The sequence below is a fragment of the Orcinus orca genome, chromosome 13, assembly GCF_937001465.1.
Source record: "Orcinus orca chromosome 13, mOrcOrc1.1, whole genome shotgun sequence".
In the NCBI taxonomy this organism is placed as follows: Eukaryota; Metazoa; Chordata; class Mammalia; order Artiodactyla; family Delphinidae; genus Orcinus; species Orcinus orca.
This window is the reverse complement of record NC_064571.1, coordinates 41,786,969-41,807,934: the sequence shown is the minus strand read 5'-3', so window position 1 is coordinate 41,807,934 and position 20,966 is coordinate 41,786,969. Positions and strand designations below refer to the sequence as shown.

Below are 20,966 nucleotides of genomic sequence, written 5' to 3'. Positions count from 1 at the left end.
GTTTCCTTTGCTGTGCAAAAGCTTTTAAGTTTCATTATGTCCCATTTGTTTATTTTTGTTTTTATTTCTATTTCTCTAGGAGGTGGGTCAAAAAGGACCTTGGTGTGATTTATGTCATCGAGTGTTCTGCCTATGTTTTGCTCTAAGAGTTTTATAGTGTCTAGCCTTACATATAGGTCTTTAACTCATTTTGAGTTTATCCTTGTGTATGTTAGGGAGTGTTCTAATTTCATTCTTTTACATGTAGCTGTCCAGTTTTCGCAGCACCACTTATTGAAGAGGATGTCTTTTCTCCATTGTATATTCTTGCCTCCTTTGTCAAAAATAAGGTGACCATATGAGCGTGGACTTATCTCTGGGCTTTCTATCCTGTTCCATTGATCTATATTTCTGTTTTTGCACCAATACCATATTGTCTTGATTACTGTAGCTTTGTAGTACAGTCTGAAATCAGGGAGCCTGATTCCTCCAGCTCCATTTTTCTTTCTTATGATTGCTTTGGCTATTTGGGGTCTTCTGTGTTTCCATACAAATTGTGAAATTTTTTGTTCTAGTTCTGTGAAAAATGCCAGTGGTAGTTTGATAGGGATTGCACTGAAATCTGTAGATTGCTGTGGGTAGTGGAGTCATTTATACAATATTGATTCTTCTACTCTAAGTACATGGTATATCTCTCCATCTGTTTGTATCATATTTAATTACTTTCATCAGTGTCTTATAGTTTTCTGCATAGAGGGATTTTGTCTCCTTAGGGAGGTTTATTCCTAGATACTTTATTCTTTTTGTTGAAATGGTAAATGGGACTGTTTCCTTAAGTTCTCTTTCAGATTCTTCATCATTAGTGTAAAGAAATGTAAGAGATTTCTGTGCATTGATTTTGTATCCTGCTACTTTACCAAATTCATTGATTAGTTCTAGTAGTTTTCTGGTAGCATCTTTAGGATTCTCTATGCATAGTGTCATGTCATCTGCAAACAATGACAGCTTTACTTCTTCTTTTCTAATTTGGATTCCTTTTATTTCTTTTTCTTCTCTGATTGCTGTGGCTAAAACTTCCAAAACTATGTTGAATAAGAGTGGTGAGAGTGTACAACCTTGTCTTCTTCCTGATCTTAGCGGAAATGGTTTCAGTTTTTCACCACTGAGAACGATATTGGCTGTGGGTTTGTCACATATGGCCTTTATTATGTTGAGGAAAGTTCCCTCTATGCCCACTTTCTGGAGGGTGTTTATCATAAATGGGTGTTGAATTTTTTCAAAAGCTTTTTCTGCACCTATTGACATTATCATATGATTTTTCTCTTTCAATTTGTTAATATGGTGTATCAGATTGATTGATTTGCGTATATTGAAGAATCCTTGCATTCCTGGGATAAACCCCACTTGATCATGGTGTATGATCCTTTTAATATGCTGTTGGAGTCTGTCTGCTAGTATTGTGCTGAGGATTTTTGCATCTATGTTCATCAGTGATATTGGCCTGTAGTTTTCTTTCTTTGTGACATATTTGTCTGGTTTTGGTATCAGGGTGTTGGTGACCTGGTAGAATGAATTTGGGAGTGTTCCTCTCTCTGCTATATTCTGGAAGAGTTTGAGAAAGATAGGTGTTAGCTCTTCTCTAAATGTTTGATAGAATTCGCCTGTGAAGCAATCTGGTCCTGGACTTTTGTTTGTTGGAAGATTTTTAATCACAGTTTCAATTTCAGTGCTTGTGATTGGTCTGTTCATATTTTCTATTTCTTCCTGGTTCCGTCTCGGAAGATTGTGCTTTTCTAAGAATTTGTCCATTTCTTCCAGGTTGTCCATTTTATTGGCATAGAGTTGCTTGTAGTAATCTCTCATGATCCTTTGTATTTCTGCCATGTCACTTGTTACTTCTCCTTTTTCAATTCTAATTCTGTTGATTTGAGTCACCTCCCTTTTTTTCTTGATGAGTCTGGCTCATGGTTTATCAATTTTGTTTATCTTCTCAAAGAACCAGCTTTTACCACTATGGAGAACAGTATGGAGGTTCCTTTAAAAACTAAAAATAGAATTACCATATGACCCAGCAATCCCACTCCTGGGGATATACCCAGAGAAAACCATAATTCGAAAAGAAACATGCTCCCCAATGTTCATTGCAGCACTATTTACAATAGCCAGGTCATGGAAGCAACCTAAATGCCCATCGACATACAAATGGATAAATAAGATGTGGTACATATATGCAATGGAATATCACTCATCCATAAAAAGGAACAAAACTGGGTCACTTATAGAGACGTGGATGGATTTAGAGACTGTCATATAAACTGAAGTTCATCGAAAGAGAAAAACAAATATCGTATATTAACGCATGTATGTGGAACCTAGAAAAATGGTACAGATGAACCAGTTTGCAGAGCAGAAAGAGAGACACAGATGTAGAGAACAAACATATGGACACCAAGGGGGGGTAGTGGTGGTGGTGGGCAGGGTGTGATAAATTGAGAGATTGGGACTGAAATATATACACTAATATGCATAGAATGGATAACTAATAAGAACCTGCAATGTGGGAAAGGAAATAGTTAATCAAGTCCAGGAAGCACAGAGAGTCCCATACAGGATAAATCCAAGGAGAAATACACCAAGACACATATTAATCAAACTGTCAAAAATTAAATACAAAGAAAACATATTAAAAGCAGCAAGGGAAAAACAACACATAACACACAAGGGAATCCCCATAAGGTTAACAGCTGATCTTTCAGCAGAAACTCTGCAAGCCAGAAGAGACTGGCAGGACATATTTAAAGTGATGAAGGAGAAAAACCTGCAACCAAGATTACTCTACCCAGCAAGGATCTCATTCAGGTTTGATGGAGAAATTAAAACCTTTACAGACAGGCAAAAGCTGAGAGAGTTCAGCACCACCAAACCAGCTCTACAACTGCTAAAGGAACTTCTCTAGGCAAGAAACACAAGAGAAGGAAAAGACCTACAATAACGAACCCAAAACAATTAAGAAAATGGGAATAGGAACATACATATTGATAATTACCTTAAATGTAAATGGACTAAATGCTCCCACCAAAAGACACAGATTGGCTGAATGGATACAAAAACAAGACCCATATATATACTGTCTACAAGAGACCCACTTCAGACCTAGAGACTCATACAGAGTGAAAGTAAGGGGATGGAAAAAGATATTCCATGCAAATGGAAACCAAAAGAAAGCTGGAGTAGCAATTCTCATATCAGACAAAATAGACTTTAAAATAAAGACTATTAGAAGAGACAAAGAAGGACACTACATAATGATCAAGGGATCGCTCCAAGAAGAAGATATAACAATTGTAAATATTTATGCACCCAACATAGGAGCACCTCGATACATAAGGCAAATACTAACAGCCATAAGAGGGGAAATTGACAGTAACACAATCATAGTCAGGGAATTTAACGCCCCACTTTCACCAATGGACAGATCATCCAAAATGAAAATAAATAAGGAAACACAAGCTTTAAATGATACATTAAATAAGATGGACTAATTGATATTTATAGGACATTCCATACAAAAACAACAGAATACACATTTTTCTCAAGTGCTCATGAAACATTCTCCAGGATAGATCATATCTTGGGTCACAAATCAAGCCTTGGTAAATTTAATAAAATTGAAATTGTATCAAGTATCTTTTCCGACCACAATGCTATGAGACTAGATATCAATTACAGGAAAAGATCTGTAAAAAATACAAACACATGGAGGCTAAACAATACACTACTTAATAACGAAGTGAACACTGAAGAAATCAAAGAGGAAATCAAAAAATACCTAGAAACAAATGACAATGAAACATGTTAAGAGTTAGAAATTATATTAGCACACATGCCTCCTCCTTCTCTGGCAAAATATTCATCAGAATGACTTAATATTCCCCTCCACCCACCATCCCACCTGTTGGGCAGTGGAAGCTCTAAGCCATTGGTCATAGTATCTATAACAAGTTGGATCTGAGTGAATGAGGAGCTTTGCACTAGACTTTGATATAGACCAAAGGGAATGTTTCTTAGTCAAGGTCAGTCTCTTATAACCATTTAACAATGGCTATATGGTTTTATATTCTACAAGCAAGAATACTGCACTGAAGAATACCATTTGGAATTCAGAAAAGTAGAGCCAAGGATGAGGAGAGCTTTCCTTTGTTCATTTCTTACTCTTGCTGACTTACCAACAGTGAGGTGAAGTGAGAAGTGGGGACTTGGGGATGAATTTTAGGAGTGGACAGTGCAGATTCTCTGGAAAAGGGAAAGATGACGGGGACTCCAGCATGGCAGGAGCATGACAAACTTCTGCAGCAATGATTCTTGATTGGTCTTCCCTGGTTGGTGGTAGGGGTTTTGTATGTAAGGTCCAACTGGAAGTTGTTGAGTCCTTCCATATCAGACCTAAAGAGATGCCCAAGGCTTGCTTGATAATTCAACTATGCATTCCCAATGCATTGTATCCAAAGTGGCCAGGCAGGGGGCCAATAACTCTAAGAAATCTCTGTTGCTTTTAAAGAAAATGATCTTGAGAATTAAATTTTAATTACATGTTTCTTATTAAAGTATAAATCGCACTTGCATTCTTGAAGCATGCATGCCACATGCCTAATACCTAGGTTTGTTGATCAAAGGTAATATCTCACTGCTGGCCTTTCCCTTTCTCTTGCCTAGCTATTCCTAGCTACTCCCCTATGTATGCACTTGAATCTCCCATTTACCATCTTTTAAAAATTGAATGCAGTCCTCAAATAAGAATTTTTATACATAAAAGTCAAACAGTATTTGGGATACAAAATAAAGGAAGGGCTTGAAAGAGTTAAGCAAATTAAAAGGTACTCCTCTCTGTACTCAGATGTGTCCTCCCAACTGTATTATTAGGGGTATCCTTATGAAAATATAACTCCCATAGGGAACTTAAAGACAATTAAAACAACATTAGTGTTTTTCATAACTTTACAATATCTTTATGCATGTGACAAAACCTTACTAATTATTGAAAAGTTATTTGTATTAAGATTTCAGAGCAGAGAGATAATCTGTGCAATTTAGAATACTGAGCCATCGTCAGGAAGCTGGGTAACAGAACTAGAATTCCCTTGCCAGCATCTCCAGTTGCATCAGTGAACCTCAAACAGGATCCTTTGCTGGCAAATATTAGCTTATTATACTTTAAAAATAAATAAATACCTTGAGCAAATGTGCAGTGACACCAAAAATTAGTTTCCACAATCTGACTAAATATAGTGTCTGTTGGGAAAAGGCAAATGAGTTCAAGTGGGAAAAAAAATCAAGTTCTAGAATGGAAAACATATATTTCTTTAAATGGATGAAAATTTTTACTGTGATCTGAATGTAATCAACATTCAAGGCTGACTATATGGAGAGAAGAAAGACGGAGGCTTACTGGGCAATTTCCCTGATTCAGCTCAGTATCAATTTGGCAGGAGAGTACAGAACACCCCACAGTGCTCTTAGCGCATGCTAGGCATCTAAACCATACAACTGCTTCCTCAACCCCTCTCATGAGCTATTACATGATATGCTAATCAGGCAAAGTTTTGAAGGCATATTATAGAAAATGTGGAAAGGAAGGTTTATGAGGTTTCCAGAGTGTAATAAGGGAAGTTTCAGAGATGGAAAGGTCCTTAGAAGTACAACAACTCTGTCACTGTACGGATGAAGAAATTGAGATCCAGAAAGATCAGATGTCTTGCTCAAAACCATCATCAGTGAGTGTCAGAACCCAGGGTGGAAAGTGGTCTCGGCTTTTGGGGAAATACTCTCCTCACATAACTAATACAGGTGATGCACAGCAGAGGTACACTGACAAGCGTATCAGCAAACAAACAAGCCTTCTATTATTTCTTTGAAACAGTGAATATTATGGGGATAGTGATCTGGGGACAAGGTCAGATTACTTTAGGATAACATCTGAATTCTCTAGCAGTCCCTCTATACCAGGGACCAAGAACAGATGATGCCAATCTGAGAAAAGATATTAGCCTCAGGGACAAAACCACATGAGTAAACCCTACTCAGATAACTAAGAGTTGTTTGGATTTGTAATCACCACGGGCCCATGATGAACTGGACTCCACCTAAAAGCTGATGGCAGAAAGAATTAGATTCCCTAAAGTAATGCCCACTGACTGACTAAAGTGTAAAATTACCATAGCTAAGCATCCAGGGTCATTTTCTATGCTGGTACACCCATGGCAACTCAGTAGCATTAGTGTTCATTTAGTAACAAAAGAAAGCTGGGAGCAAGTAAGTCAATTTAATTACAAAGTTTGTCAAAGGTCTGTTGAAATCCATTAAATGCAATAGGCTAGCCCAGTTGATATCTACTAGCAGAACTAGAAGATTATTTCCTCACTGCTATTGTCAGAGGGAGTAAACAGTCAAAAAGACAGTGAAGACAGTTTATGATTGAGTCCAATCACAGATGCTCACCTGAGAAAGGGCTCAGTGATGTCTGCTCATCTCCTGTGGGCTTCTGAGGAGGACTTCAACATGCAGGTGCTGCCTGTGGGGAAGAAAAGGAGAAGTTTGCCGGGATGGAGTTCCGAGTAATGACCTACTTATCACGAACAACATACATTTATTAAGCTGAAACCAATGCATTGAGAATCAAAATATGTTTCCACTCATTATGTCTTAATTTTACAAATTGCAACAAAGGTATCATATTTTTATAAATACATATTCCCTTTCTCTCTCTCTCTCTCTCTCACACACACACACACACAAAACAACAACTACTACTACTAGTACTATTATTACAAAGGAAATGGGTAAAAGTAAAGGAAGACACAAGACTCAACAGGTGGCAAAGTTAGAAAGAAATGTTCAGGTTGTACAGGGTTACAAGTGCAAATAGCCAGGGAAATAAATTTGGGATAAGTTCAAAGGGAGTCAGGAAGCTCCTTGACTCTTTGCCTTCTCTGTTACCCATGTTATGCCCTATCATGAAAAAGCAAGAATCAATTGAGAACTATAAATCAGCCATGTGCTTATGATTAAGGTTCTGTTTATATGACTGATATTTAGACTGACCTTTGAGGGATTGTGGAGTTTGTCTGTCTGGAGATCCTCAAATCTCAAGCCAGAAAGCATGCTGCTAAGAACCAACTGACCTGAAGGGAGATGAAATATTACCTTCCCCACTGTACATAATTTTGCTTAGTAAGCCTTCATGCAGGTTGAAGTCATAGATATGAGGATCTCATGGAGAGTTGCAGAAGCTATAAATTTGTCTATCACTTGGCTGGCTCTTCCTAAGGGTACACATCACTCTCCTATCTCTTTTATGGACGAGGCAGCCAAACAGGGTGGTTAAGAACATAGCCTCTAGAGCCCAACTACATGGGTTCAAATCCTTTCTGTGCACCAGTTTCTTATCTATAAAATGAATATAATAACAGGACAATCTTTTAATTTTCCTGTGAAGATTAAATAGACATGTGCATAAACAGGTCACTTATCACAGTCTAAGTTATGGCTTGGTTCACACCTAATGTCAATGCCTTAATGCTTTCATAGCTTTCCATCTGCTAAACACAATTAAATATATTCTGACACAGGTTATAGAATGGCAAGACTTCAGTCACCTAAAGAGAAGTAGTTCAAAGTGTTTAAGAGAACAAGTGTTAAGGTAAGATAGACCTGGACTAGAGTACCGGCTCTGCCACTTATGAACTCCATGATCTTAGTTTACCATTTCCAAGTCTCAGTTTTCTTATTTGTGAATTAAAGATAAGACTGTCTTATAGGATTGCTGGGAAGGTTAAAAATGATTATTGTATGTAAAGTGCTCATCATGGTAACCTGGTAGAGTGAGCACTCAGCAAAAGGAACTATGAAATAATTATTTTTATTATAATCCAGAATTGTAAAACTAGAAGTAAATCTAGATATCTAGTTGAAGCAATACATTTTAAGAGAAATCTATCTATCTACCTACCAATCTCTCTATCCATCCATCCATCCCTCCCTCCCTCCCTCCCTATAATTTTCCCTACTTTCTCCATTATTCAAGTGGCAGCTAGACCATTCTGTGCTTCTGCCTCGGGGAAGAAATATGACAGTAGAAAAGAAAGATAGAAGGTGTATTTATGGCTTTGTGTTTCAAAAGCCAAGACCCTCGAAGCAACAGAAATGACTCAGTAAAGACTATCAATTTGGAAATAAAGGTAATGATAAAAGAACAAAACTTCTCATACCCTAAGGCAATCCACTTCCCTTAAATTGGGTTCAAGAAACAATGTATGCACAGAAATTGGTAACTCCCAAAGAAAGTAGATCCCATGTGCAGCTCCCTGGGTTAAGCCCCAGAGAATCAGTAAAACCCCTAGATTCTCAGCAGCTGAAATCATTGGTGACTTGTTTCCCATTATGCAGAATGGGCTAAACGAATACAAAATCACCAGAAGGAAATGTGTGCATGCTGTATATAAAACGGCAAAGCCGAGGTCACCCCTTCAAGAGTTCAACACATCCAGTGAGCATTACAACATGAAAGCAGCAGAGAAAGCCACTGAAGCTGAAGAGACTTGCAGAAAGAAGCAAACAGCAACCTGTGTAGAGTGTCCACAGTCGAATACATGGGAAAAAGGATGTCTGAGTGTTTGCCATCATGAATACATATCATCAACAGTTAGATACCCTCTAATCCTCTCCTCCTCACAATGAGGCCATAACACTAAGCTTCCCAGAACTTAGAAACAGCCATGGAAAAGAGAGGCATCTCAAAATGAATGACACTACATTTCTACCATCTTGACAAAATAAAAATTAAGTTGAATTATAGAAGACAAAACTTGTATTTCCTGCACAGGCAACTTTGTGCAAGGACTGGAATTACTATCTGGTACACAGGTGGGTAAAATGAAACTTGGGGAAATTAAAATCAATTGCCTCATGTCACACTGTCCAACAGAGCAATCTCAGCTCTCTTTCTAATACAATAACTGGAAGAAAATATTGCTCTCTTTTTTACATATCCACATTTGATGAAATGCTCCTAATCTTGATACATTATGGGATCACTGACTTCCGAATTATTTTTAGCAGAGCCTTTCTTCAAACAAAGTCTTATAAAGAATCCCGACCTTCCTTTGACTGAAGTGTGAGTGGACATAAAGTGACTCCCTTTAGACATCCTTATGGTTCAACAGAGCTCTGAAGAACAAGGTGAAGCTGGTTTAGTGGAAAGGCCACTCTGTTATTCTGCTCAGGCTTCCATAACAAAATTCCTCAGGCCAGGTGGCTTAAAAACAAATTTATTTTCTCATGGTTCTGAGGCTGGAAGCCTAAGATCAGTGTGCCACAAGGGTTGGCATTTGGTAAGGCCTCACTTCCTGGCCTGCAGATGAGCCTTCTCACTGTGTCCTCACATGGCTTTTTCTCTATGTGTGCCTATAGGGAGAGAGAGCTCTGGTCTCTCTTTCTCTTCTTATAATGCCATGAGTCCTATCAGATTGGGGTCCTATACTTGTGACCTCATTTAAGCTTAAAAACCTATTTAAAGGCCCTTTCTCCAAGTGAAGTCATTTCATTTAGTGAGGGCTTCAACGTATGATCTTTGTGGGAATACCTTATGGGAAGTTTGTAAACCTGGGAGGTACTTTCAACTCTGATTCTTATAAGCTGGTCCTAGAGTCGGATGCCAAGATTCTCTGGGATGCAGTTTCCTCCATTTATTAATGAATGAGCTTAATAATTTCTAGACCAAATTTTTAAAATTATTTTAATACATACAAAAATTTTAGGTCAGAGAAATTCTACCTGTCCAATTTATCCATTACTGTCTGTGTTAGGCAAACTTTGCAAATTGTTATTCACTCCTTTTCTTGGTCCTTTCAATGTAAGAAGTATGCCGAGTTTCCATTACTACCCTCTCCTGGAATAGCATTTGAATGTGCTAATTCTTGTAATTATCTGGCTATGAGGAGTACATTGTATCAGACCAAGCCTTTTGCAGAGAACTACAAAAACCAGACAAGTTATAAAATATAGTTATCTGAAGGCAGCAGAGAGCAACAAAGGCATCTAGGACTTGAGGGACCATAATTTTTGGAGAAAGAAAAGACGTTCAGGTGATCTGGCATCATCTTCTACTTTCTTCTTGAGGCATCTTACCACAAATAAGCAGCCCAAGGTCAAGGAAACCCAAGAAGAAAATGGTAGCTTAAAGCTTTCAGTAGTAACATTAGTTTAGGTGTTGAAATTTGGATGTTAGTGCTACAAAGGCAATCAGACCTAATGTATTTATGAAAATAGATAATGAGATGAATCTATTAGAAAATAAAATGGAAATTATACATTTAAAAATACAATAACTAAATGAAGACCTCAGTAAATTGATTTATCACACATTAGACACAGCATCAGAAAGGAAGATATCCAGATGGAGGCAAGTTAGAAAAAGGCATAAAGAACATCATGTAAAGTCACAGAGGGGACATAAGCAAAATGTTAAGGAAAAATAGCAAAAAAGAAAAAAAAATTGTCCAAAATTAAGAAAAGTTATCAAGGCACAGAAATAAATAACACTGTGAATCACATGCAGGATAAATTCAAAGAAAAATATACCTAGTGAAAACATGGAAAAACTGCTTATAACCAAAGACAAAGGTAAAATATTAAAAAGACAGAAATAGACATTATGGTTTACAGATAATTATCTTCCAAGGAGAGATATCAAAATGTACCACTGACTTCTCAAGAGAAACAATGAAGCCTGGAGACAATAGAATGCAATCTGAAAGTGCTGAGAGAAAATAACTCAAACTGTAATTCTAAATTGGTAAATATTTATTCCAAAATATCAGTGATAAAGGACATTTTCAGACAAACAAAAATTGCAAGAAATAATCATCATTACACCTGCAGCAAAAGAACTATCAAACGATGTTCTACAAATGGAAGGAAAATAATCCCAGAGAGAAAGCTGGAGGTCCAAGAATGAAGAAATGCACAATGGTATATGTGTGGGAAAACCTACATGAATATTGAATGAACAAAACATTAAAATTAGTTGTATGTAGTTTGGCATGTGCAGAGAATTAAACTCAATAGTAGCAGAAATTTGGGAAGGGGAGTAAATGGGTTAAATTATCCCTTGCATTGTCAGAAAAGTAGGAAAAATACTAACTTATAATAAACTACAATAAGTCAAAGATGCATATTGTAATATGTAGGGTCAACTAAAAGAATAACAAAGGAATATATAACTGAAACATAAAAGAATGAAATATTAAAATACCAGATTAACCAAAAAGGAGGCAAATATTGAGGAAAAATAGAACAGATGATGCAAATAGATAATTCATGGCAAAATGGTATATTTAAGCCCCCAAGGTAGTTGCATTAAATGTAAATGGATTCATTACTCCAAATAAGAAATAAAAATTATCTTGCTGGATAAAATAACAATATCCAACATTACTTTGCTTTAAATATTAAGATATGAAAAGATTGAGAGAAAAAGACTAGACTATAAACAATAACCAAAAGAAAGCCTATTTAGCTATTCTAATATCAGATTAAATAGGCTTTGAGTTAAGAAACATTATTGAAGATAACAAGAAATGCTTCATAATGACAAAAAGGTCAATTGACTAGGATATAAGAATTCTAAATGTGTATGTAACTAATAACATAGTCTTAAAATATATAAGACAAAACCTGGCAAAAGTAAAAGTAGAAGCATATAATACACAATCATATTGGACTTTTAGAAACAGTTTCAGCAACTGATTGTATAAGATGACAAAAAAATCAGCAAAGATATAGATTTAAACAACATAAATGACCAACTTAACCTAACTGACTTATATAAAATGTGAAACTGCAAAACTACAGAATAAAAATTCTCTTTAAAAATAAATGCAATATTTAAAATATAGAGCAAAACCAAGTCTCACAAATTTTAAATACTGAAATTATATTGAGTTTGTTCCCTGAAAATTGTAAAATTATGATAACAATCTAAAGCAATAACTGGAAAATGCCCAAATGTTTATAAGCCAAGCAATTCACTTCACTAATATATAGTCATTCTTTATATATTAATTTATATAATCAGTATAATCCCAGTCAAAATACTAGCAGATTGTGCATATATGTATGTATCTATAGAAAGTGACAAGCTGATTCTAAAATTCATACAGAAATTCAAAGACCAAGAATATTATGACAATTTTGAAGGAAAAGGAAGTTTGTACCATCATCTTTCATCTATTACAGTAAAGAATACTGTGTAATATTGCCAAAGCAGGGCTTCCCTGGTGGCGCAGTGGTTGAGAGTCCTCCTGCTGATGCAGGGGACACGGGTTCGTGCCCCGGTCCGGGAAGATCCCACATGCCGCGGAGCGGCTGGGCCCGTGAGCCATGGCCGCTGAGCTTGCGCGTCCGGAGCCTGTGCTCCGCAAAGGGAGAGGCCACAGCAGTGAGAGGCCCGCGTACAGCAAAAAAAAAAAAAAAAAAAAAAAAAATATTGCCAAAGCATATGCAGACTTTGAATGGGACAGAATGGAGAATCCACAAAGAAACTCAGGCATGTATGATTGCTTTAATGTAAAGGTTAATTTCTGGGCCAACTGAATAATCATATAAAAATAAATCTTGATTCCCTCACATATATAGAAAAATCAATTTCAGCTGGATTCTAGCTTTATCGTAAAGGTAGAACAATAAAGCTTATAGAAGACCACAAAGGACAATTTCTTCATGACCTTGGTGGAGGCAAATTTTTTTAAGTAAAACATAAAGAGAAATATCAGTAAATTGAATATTATTAAAATTAAGAACTTTATATTATCAAAAGACACTATTACAAGTTTAATGAAAAGGCAAGCCATGTAGTGGGGGAATATATTCACAATATATTAATCTGAAAAAGGATTTGTATCCAGAACATATAATGAAAAGACAAAAAACTCAGTAAGAAAATGAGCAAAAGACTTTAAAAGTCATATTCAAAAGAGGATGTCCAAAAATCAAAAAAAAAAAAATCTGAAAAGATGTTTGATACCATTAGTATTAAGGAAATGGAGGGACTTCCCTGGTGGTTCAGTGGCTAAGACTCTGTGCTCCCAGTGCAGGGGGCCCGGGTTTGATCCCTGGTCAGGGAACGAGATCCCACATGCCACAACTAAGAGTTCAAATGCCGTAACTAAAGATCCTGCATGCCACAACTAAAAAAAGACCCTGCATGCCACAACTAAAATATCCTGCATGCTGCAACTAAAAGATAGCACATGCCACAAATAAAGATCCCGCATGCCACAACTAAAGGTCCCACACACGGCAATGAATATCCCACGTGCCACCACTAAGACCCGGCACAGCCAAATAAATAAAAAGATTTTTTTTTTGAAAAAGGAAATGGAAATTAACCATGCTTCCCTTCCCCCTGAGAGGCTAAAATAGAAAAAATAAATAAATAAATAAATAAAGGCAGGAAGGGAAAGGAAGAAAGAAAATATTGTAATATCAAGTACTGAGACGATTTGGAGCAAGATAAATTCTAATACATTAAGAATATTATTTGGGCTTCCCTGGTGGCGCAGTGGTTGAGAGTCCGCCTGCCGATGCAGGGGACACGGGTTCGTGCCCCGGTCCGGGAAGATCCCACATGCCGCGGAGCGGCTGGGCCCGTGAGCCACGGCCGCTGAGCCTGCGCATCCGGAGCCTGTGCTCCGCAACGGGAAAGGCCACAACAGTGAGAGGCCCGCGTACCGCAAAAAAAAAAAAAAAGAAAGAATATTATTTGAGGGGCTTCCCTGGTGGCGCAGTGGTTGAGAGTCCTCCTGCTGATGCAGGGGACACGGGTTCGTGCCCCGGTCCGGGAAGATCCCACATGCCGCGGAGCGGCTAGGCCAGGGAGCCATGCCGCTGAACCTGTGCGTCCGGAGCCTGTGCTCCGCAAAGGGAGAGGCCACAACAGTGAGACGCCCGCGTACCGCAAAAAAAAAAAAAGAATATTATTTGATAATATATTTGATAATATCTATGAAAGCTGACATATACATTGCTTATGACTCAGCAATTCCATTCCCAACAAAATGGTATATGTATAAAAATATAAACAGCAGCATTACTCCTAATAACAACTCTAATTAAAAAATGGAAGCAACCCAAAGGTTTGTCAACAGGAGATTGAATAAATAGTATATTCATACAATGAAATTTTACATAGCATTGAATATGAAGAATCTACAGCTACACTCAACCACAAATATAACACTAGAGAAAAAAATTTAGCCACAGGACACTTAGAAAAGAGGTGACCGCGACAAGGCATTAGGGAAACTTCTGGGGCAATGATAATATGCTGTTTTTTCATTTGGGTGGTAGCTGCATGGATGTGTCACTCTGTAAAAATGTCTTGCATTGTACACTTAAAATTTATGCACTTTACCTATGTATGTTAAAATGTAATAGTTAAAAATAAAGAAGAACAGAGAGTAATGGAAATGTAGAAACACTTTTGCTGTGGTGGATTAAGTCATCTGGGTGAGAACACCAGCACTGACATTACATAATGATGAGCAAAAAAAATAACGGAAGCTTGGGAAAATACAGCTGGTCAACTTTTGTAAGGCACCAGCATACATTTCCAAGATAAACTCTTAAGTATCCCAGAATTGACTAACACATTGTGGTGGATAAAAAATATATTATATATAAAAAATATATTATAACCTAAATATATTATATATAAAAAATATATTATAACCTAAATAATTTTTTGACAAATCTAGTGAAGAGCCAAGGTATACACATCCAAAATAAAGAATAGTCTTAGTAAGTTTGCATCAGCACAAAATTATATAGAAGAGATTGTAATATATAGATACGATGAAAATAGAGTAATCAATACTGAAGGAATAAGGGTAGAATTCATAGGCCATTGAGTGGGGCTCTGGATGCAAAATATCACAGGGCTACAATCTTTAGTTTGACCATTGAGGTTTTTTTTTTAATGTTTTTTTTATTCAAACAGAAAGTCCCAAATTATAATCATCCCCATCAGTTCACTCAGTTCCATGTAATTAATTTTTTTTCATCTTGATCTTTTGTTAGCATTTTTATGAATTCATCAGTTTTCCATTAGAGTTCTGGAAATGCTTATTCATTCAGTTCAGCAGTATAGTCAGTTACCAGAAACCTGTACTTGTCAGAGTCTTTTCCATGAATTCCTTGAAGATGAAACCCTTTCATACAAACATTTTTGCAAAAGCATCAGAGTACACCCAGAACTGTCTATAATGACAGAAGACTTAAAAATGACCACGGTTAAAGATTTGATGAAAGTCCATGATGATGCAACTGACATGGAAATTTAGTTATTTCTGAGATATACATTTTAAAGTAATAACTAGAATTATGACATAACATTATACCAGAACATATAAGATTTTTAGGAATTTCATGTAATGTCTGAAAATTATATATTAACATACTTCCATACAAATAACCCAAAGAAAGTTTAGTATTAGCTTTTTGGTTTTTGATTTTTGTTTTTTTTAATGCATGTATGTGGAACCTAGAAAAATGGTACAGATGAACCAGTTTGTAGGGCAGAAGTTGAGACACAGATGTAGAGAACAAACGTATGGACAGCAAGGGGGGAAAACCGCGGTGGGGTGGGGATGATGGTGTGCTGAATTGGGCGATTGGGATTGACATATATACACTGATGTGTGTAAAATTGATAACTAATAAGAACCTGTTGTATAAAAAAATAAAATTCAATTAGAAAATTAAAAACAAACAAAGAAAACAAAACAAACAAAAAAGACCATTGAGATTTATACCTGGCTTCAAGGATCCCTTACAGAGTATTAGTTTGTCTGATTGTCTGTGATAGGGAAGTCTGATTTGCATTGTTTCTGTGGTCTTTTTAATAACATATACGGTAGATAAATTAAGCCACTCTTTTAAAAAAATAAGATTCACAATTTATTTCCCTTGAACTCGGTGGAGAAGGATTTGGGCTGAGTGGCGTAAGTGGCAGCTGAAAAAAAATGTGCCTTGCCATCCTGGTCACTGTAACATTAGTCTATCTTCCCCGGGTTCCACCGAATGGCACTGCAAGTTCATTCAAGGCAGGAAAGACCAGAAGATCAAACTTAAAAAGGACCTCTCTTGGTAGATTTTAAGACAAGGGGTTGTTTTTATTTATTTATTTTCAAACTGCATTGGCTAAAAGAGTTAATTTCCCCTAAGCACCAGATGGGCCCGCACCTTCCAAGGACTCTTTTCTTCTTTAAAAGCACAATTGGTGTTCAGTTTCTATCAGGTGCAGATTCATTAGCTCTTGACTGGCTCTCCTTGTTTGCCAACTACTTGTGGAAAAAGCCATTTACCCTGGTGAATGTCAAGGTTAGTGCAAACTATCCTTGTCATCAGTCTCTCTGGCAGAAGGTCAGGGATAAGCTTTCCTCAAATGGGCAGCGTCAAACAAAGCAGAGACAGACTTAACTCACCAAGAGGAAGAAAGGAGGCCTGCTGCAGAGTTGATAAACATTCCTGTGGGCTTTGAGGACAAAAGGTTAACTCTTCCCTTGCCACTTCAAGAAGTGTTCACTGGAAGATCCCTTATAATATCTGGATATCTTCGAGCATATGAGATATGTTTATAAAGTAATGAATATCTATATCTACAGCTATACTATCCATGTTCACCTGTCCATGATCTTGTTTGTTTAAACAAGTGTTTTAATTTTCAAAGTGTCCGATTTGGAAGTATTTCCCATTATCCTAGCATTGCTCTGGTTGATTTTTTTTTTTTTTTTGGAATCCCTCTCCTCAGTTCATTTTTATAGACAAGGTGAAAACCACATATGCAGAGCTGCCACAGTCTGAAAAGCCAGATCTTAATTTATTTTCATAGAATAATAAAATGTTGAAGTTGGAAGGAAGCTTTAACCTAGTCCAACCTTTCATCCAACAAATAAATCTTCCGCAGCAATTTTGGCACTTGTCACCCAAACTCAGGTTGGTCACTCCTAGTGACAAAACATCCCTGCCTCACAGGAAAGCTGTTCTGAGGTGGGGAAGTTTTTAGTGTTACAAAGAAACCTTTGCCTTATACTTACTGAAACACATCTTGGAATTTTAACCTGTTGGTCCAAGTTTTGCCCTCTAGTATGATACAGAGGGCCAGTCCTTCCTCAACGCAACAGCTCTCCAAATACTTGGAAGGGTATTTGGAATATGTGAAAAGTAACCATGCAACATGAAGGTATTTTCTTTTCTTGGCTTTCTGTCCCACTTCTTCCATGAAATGACAATCAGACAAGGCATTTTTCCATTTGGGATCCTCTGAATGATCATTAGTTTTTGCAATGTGTCCTTACAGTGTGGAATCCAGAAATGTGCACCATATTTCAGATGTTGGACTGTAAACTTCATATATATTTATGTATAATATATAATGTATTTTTATATGTTATATAATACACATTTAAAATTCTTCCAATGCATCAATTCCTATGTTGATTCACTGAGGAATCAATTAATACCAAAAAGACTTTTTATATAAGAAACAATCAGGATTCCGGGAAGATGGTGGAAAAGTAAGACACGGAGATCACCTTCCTCCCCACAGGTACACCAGAACTACATCTACACGTGGAACAACTCCTACAGAACACCTACTGAATGCTGGCAGAAGACCTCAGACCTCCCAAAAGGCAAGAAACCCCCCATGTACCTGGGTAGGGAAAAAGAAAAAAGAATAAACAGAGACAAAAGGATAGGGACGGGACCTGCACCAGTGGGAGGGAGCTGTGAAGGAGGAAAGGTGTCCACACACTAGGAAGCACCTTCGCGGGTGGAGACTGCGGGTGGCGGAGGGGGGAAGCTTCGGAGCCGCGGAGGAGAGCGCAGCCACAGGGGTGTGGAGGGCAAAGCGGAGAGATTCCCGCACAGAGGGTCAGGGCCGACCGGCACTCACCAGCCCGAGAGTCTTGACTGCTCAGCTGCCGGGGCGGGCGGGGCTGGGAGCTGAGGCTCGGGCTTCGGTCGGAGCGCAGGGAGAGGACTGGGGTTGGCGGCGTGAACACAGCCTGCAGGGGGTTAGTGCGCCATGGCTAGCCGGGAGGGAGTCCGGGGAAAAGTCTGAACCTGCCGAAGAGGCAAGAGACTTTTTCTTCCCTCTTTGTTTCCTGGTGCGCGAGGAGAGGGGATTAGGGGCGCTGCTTAAAGGAGCTCCAGAGACGGGCACGAGCCGCGGCTAAAAGCGCGGACCCCAGAGACAGGCATGAGACACTAAGGCTGCTGCTGCCGCCACCAAGAAGCCTGTGTGCGAGCACAGGTCACTATCCACACCCCACTTCCGGGGAGACTGTCCAGCCCGCCACTGCCAGGGTCCCGGAATCCAGGGACAACTCCCCCGGGAGAACGCACGGCGCACCTCAGGCTGGTGCAACGTCACGCCGGCCTCTGCCACCGCACGCTCGCCCCGCACTCCGTGCCCCTCCCTCCCCCGGCCTGAGTGAGCCAGAGCCCCCGAATCAGCGGCTCCTTTAACCCCGTCCTGTCTGAGCGAAGAACAAACGCCATCCAGTGACCTACATGCAGAGGCGGGGCCAAATCCAAAGCTGAACCCCTGGGAGCTGTGAGAACAAAGAAGAGAAAGGGATATCTCTCCCAGCAGTCTCAGAAGCAGCGGATTAAAGCTCCACAATCAACTTCATGTACACCGCATCTGTGGAATACATGAATAGACAACGAATCATCCCAAATTAAGGAGGTGGACTTTGAAAGCAAGATTTATGATTTTTTCCCCTTTTCCTTGTTTTGTGAGTGTGTATGTGTATGCTTCTGTGTGAGATTTTGTCTGTATAGCTTTGCTTCCACCATTTGTCCTAGGGTTCTACCCATCCGTGTTTTTTTTGTTTACTTTTTTTAACTCTTATTTTTTTATTTTAATAACTTTATTATATTTTATCTTACTTTATTTTATTTTCCTTTATATTCTTTCTCTTTTCCTTCCTTCCCTCCTTCCTTCCTTCCTTCCTCCCTCCCTCCCTCCTTTCTTCCTTTCTTTCTACTTCTACTAATTCTTTCTTTCTACTTTTTCTCACTTTTATTCTGAGCCATGTGGATGAAAGGCTCTTGGTGCTGCAGCCAGGAGTCAGTGCTGTGCCTCTGAGGTGGGAGAGCCAACTTTAGGACACTGGTCCACAAGAGACCTCCCAGCTCCACATAATATCAAATGGTGAAAATCTCCCAGAGATCTCCATCTCAACACCAGCACCCAGCTTCACTCAACGACCAGCAAGCTACAGTGCTGGACATCCTATGCCAAACAACTAGCAAGACAGGAACACAACCCCACCCATTAGCAGAGAGGCTGCCTAAAATCATAATAAGTCCACAGACACCCCAAAACACACCACCAGACGTGGACCTGCCCACCAGAAAGACAAGATCCAGCCTCATCCATCAGAACACAGGCACTAGTCCCCTCCACCAGAAGCCTACACAACCCACTGAACCAACCGTAGCCGCTGGGGACAGACACCAAAAACAACAGGAACTACGAACCTGCAGCCTGCAAAAAGGAGACCCCAAACACAGTAAGATAAGCAAAATGAGAAGACAGAAAAACACACAGCAGATGAAGGAGCAAGATAAAAACACACCAGACCTAACAAATGAAGAGGAAATAGGCAGTCTACCTGAAAAAGAATTCAGAATACTGAAAGTAAAGATGATCCAAAACCTTAGAAATAGAATAGACAAAATGTAAGAAACATTTAACAAGGACCTAGAAGAACTAAAGATGAAACAAACAACGATGAACAACACAATAAACGAAATGAAAAATACTCTAGATGGGATCAATAGCAGAATAACTGAGGCAGAAGAATGGATAAGTGACCTGGAATATAAAATAGTGGAAATAACTACCGCAGAGCAGAATAAAGAAAAAAGAATGAAAAGAACTGAGGACAGTCTCAGAGACCTCTGGGACAACATTAAACGCACCAACATTCGAATTATAGGGGTTCCAGAAGAAGAAGAGAAAAAGAAAGGGACTGAGAAAACATTTGAAGAGATTATAGTTGAAAACTTCCCTAATATGGGAAAGGAAATAGTTCATCAAGTCCAGGAAGCATAGAGAGTCCCATACAGGATAAATCCAAGGAGAAATACACCAAGACACATATTAATCAAACTGTCAAAAATTAAATACAAAGAAAACATATTAAAAGCAGCAAGGGGAAAACAACAAAGAACACACAAGGGATTCCCCTTAAGGTTAACAGCTGATCTTTCAGCAGAAACTCTGCAAGCCAGAAGGGACTGGCAGGACATACTTAAAATGATGAAGGAGAAAAACCTGCAACCAAGATTACTCTACCCAGCAAGGATCTCATTCAGATTTGATGGAGAAATTAAAACCTTTACAGACAGGCAAAAGCTGAGAGAGTTCAGCACCACCAAACCAGCTCTACAACAACTGCTAAAGGAACTTCTCTAGGCAAGAAACACAAGAGAAGGAAAAGACCTACAATAACGAACCCAAAGCAATTAAGAAAATGGGAATAGGATCATACATGTCGATAATTACCTTAAATGTAAATGGACTAAATGCTCCCACCAAAAGACACAGACTGGCTGAATGGATACAAAAACAAGACCCATATATTTGCTGTCTACAAGAGACCCACTTCAGACCTAGGGACACATACAGACTGAAAGTAAGGGGATGGAAAAAGATATTTCTTGAAAATGGAAACCAAAAGAAAGCTGGAGTAGCAATTCTCATATCAGACAAAATAGACTTTAAAATAAAGACTATTAGAAGAGACAAAGAAGGACACTACATAATGATCAAGGGATCACTCCAAGAAGAAGATATAACAATTGTAAATATTTATGCACCCAACATAGGAGCACCTCAATACATAAGGCAAATACTA

General features: G+C 38.4%; 1 long non-coding RNA gene across 1 annotated transcript in view; it reads right to left on the bottom strand.

The window, feature by feature from the left end:
* The window catches only part of LOC125960772 (uncharacterized), a 423,385-nt gene extending 402,933 nt beyond the window's left edge, over positions 1–20,452 (bottom strand). Inside the window, exon 1 of the long non-coding RNA XR_007470784.1 lies at positions 19,230–20,452. This is a non-coding gene — a long non-coding RNA (uncharacterized LOC125960772). The remainder of the gene's footprint in view (positions 1–19,229) is intronic.
* Between the last annotated feature and the right edge of the window lie 514 nt (positions 20,453–20,966).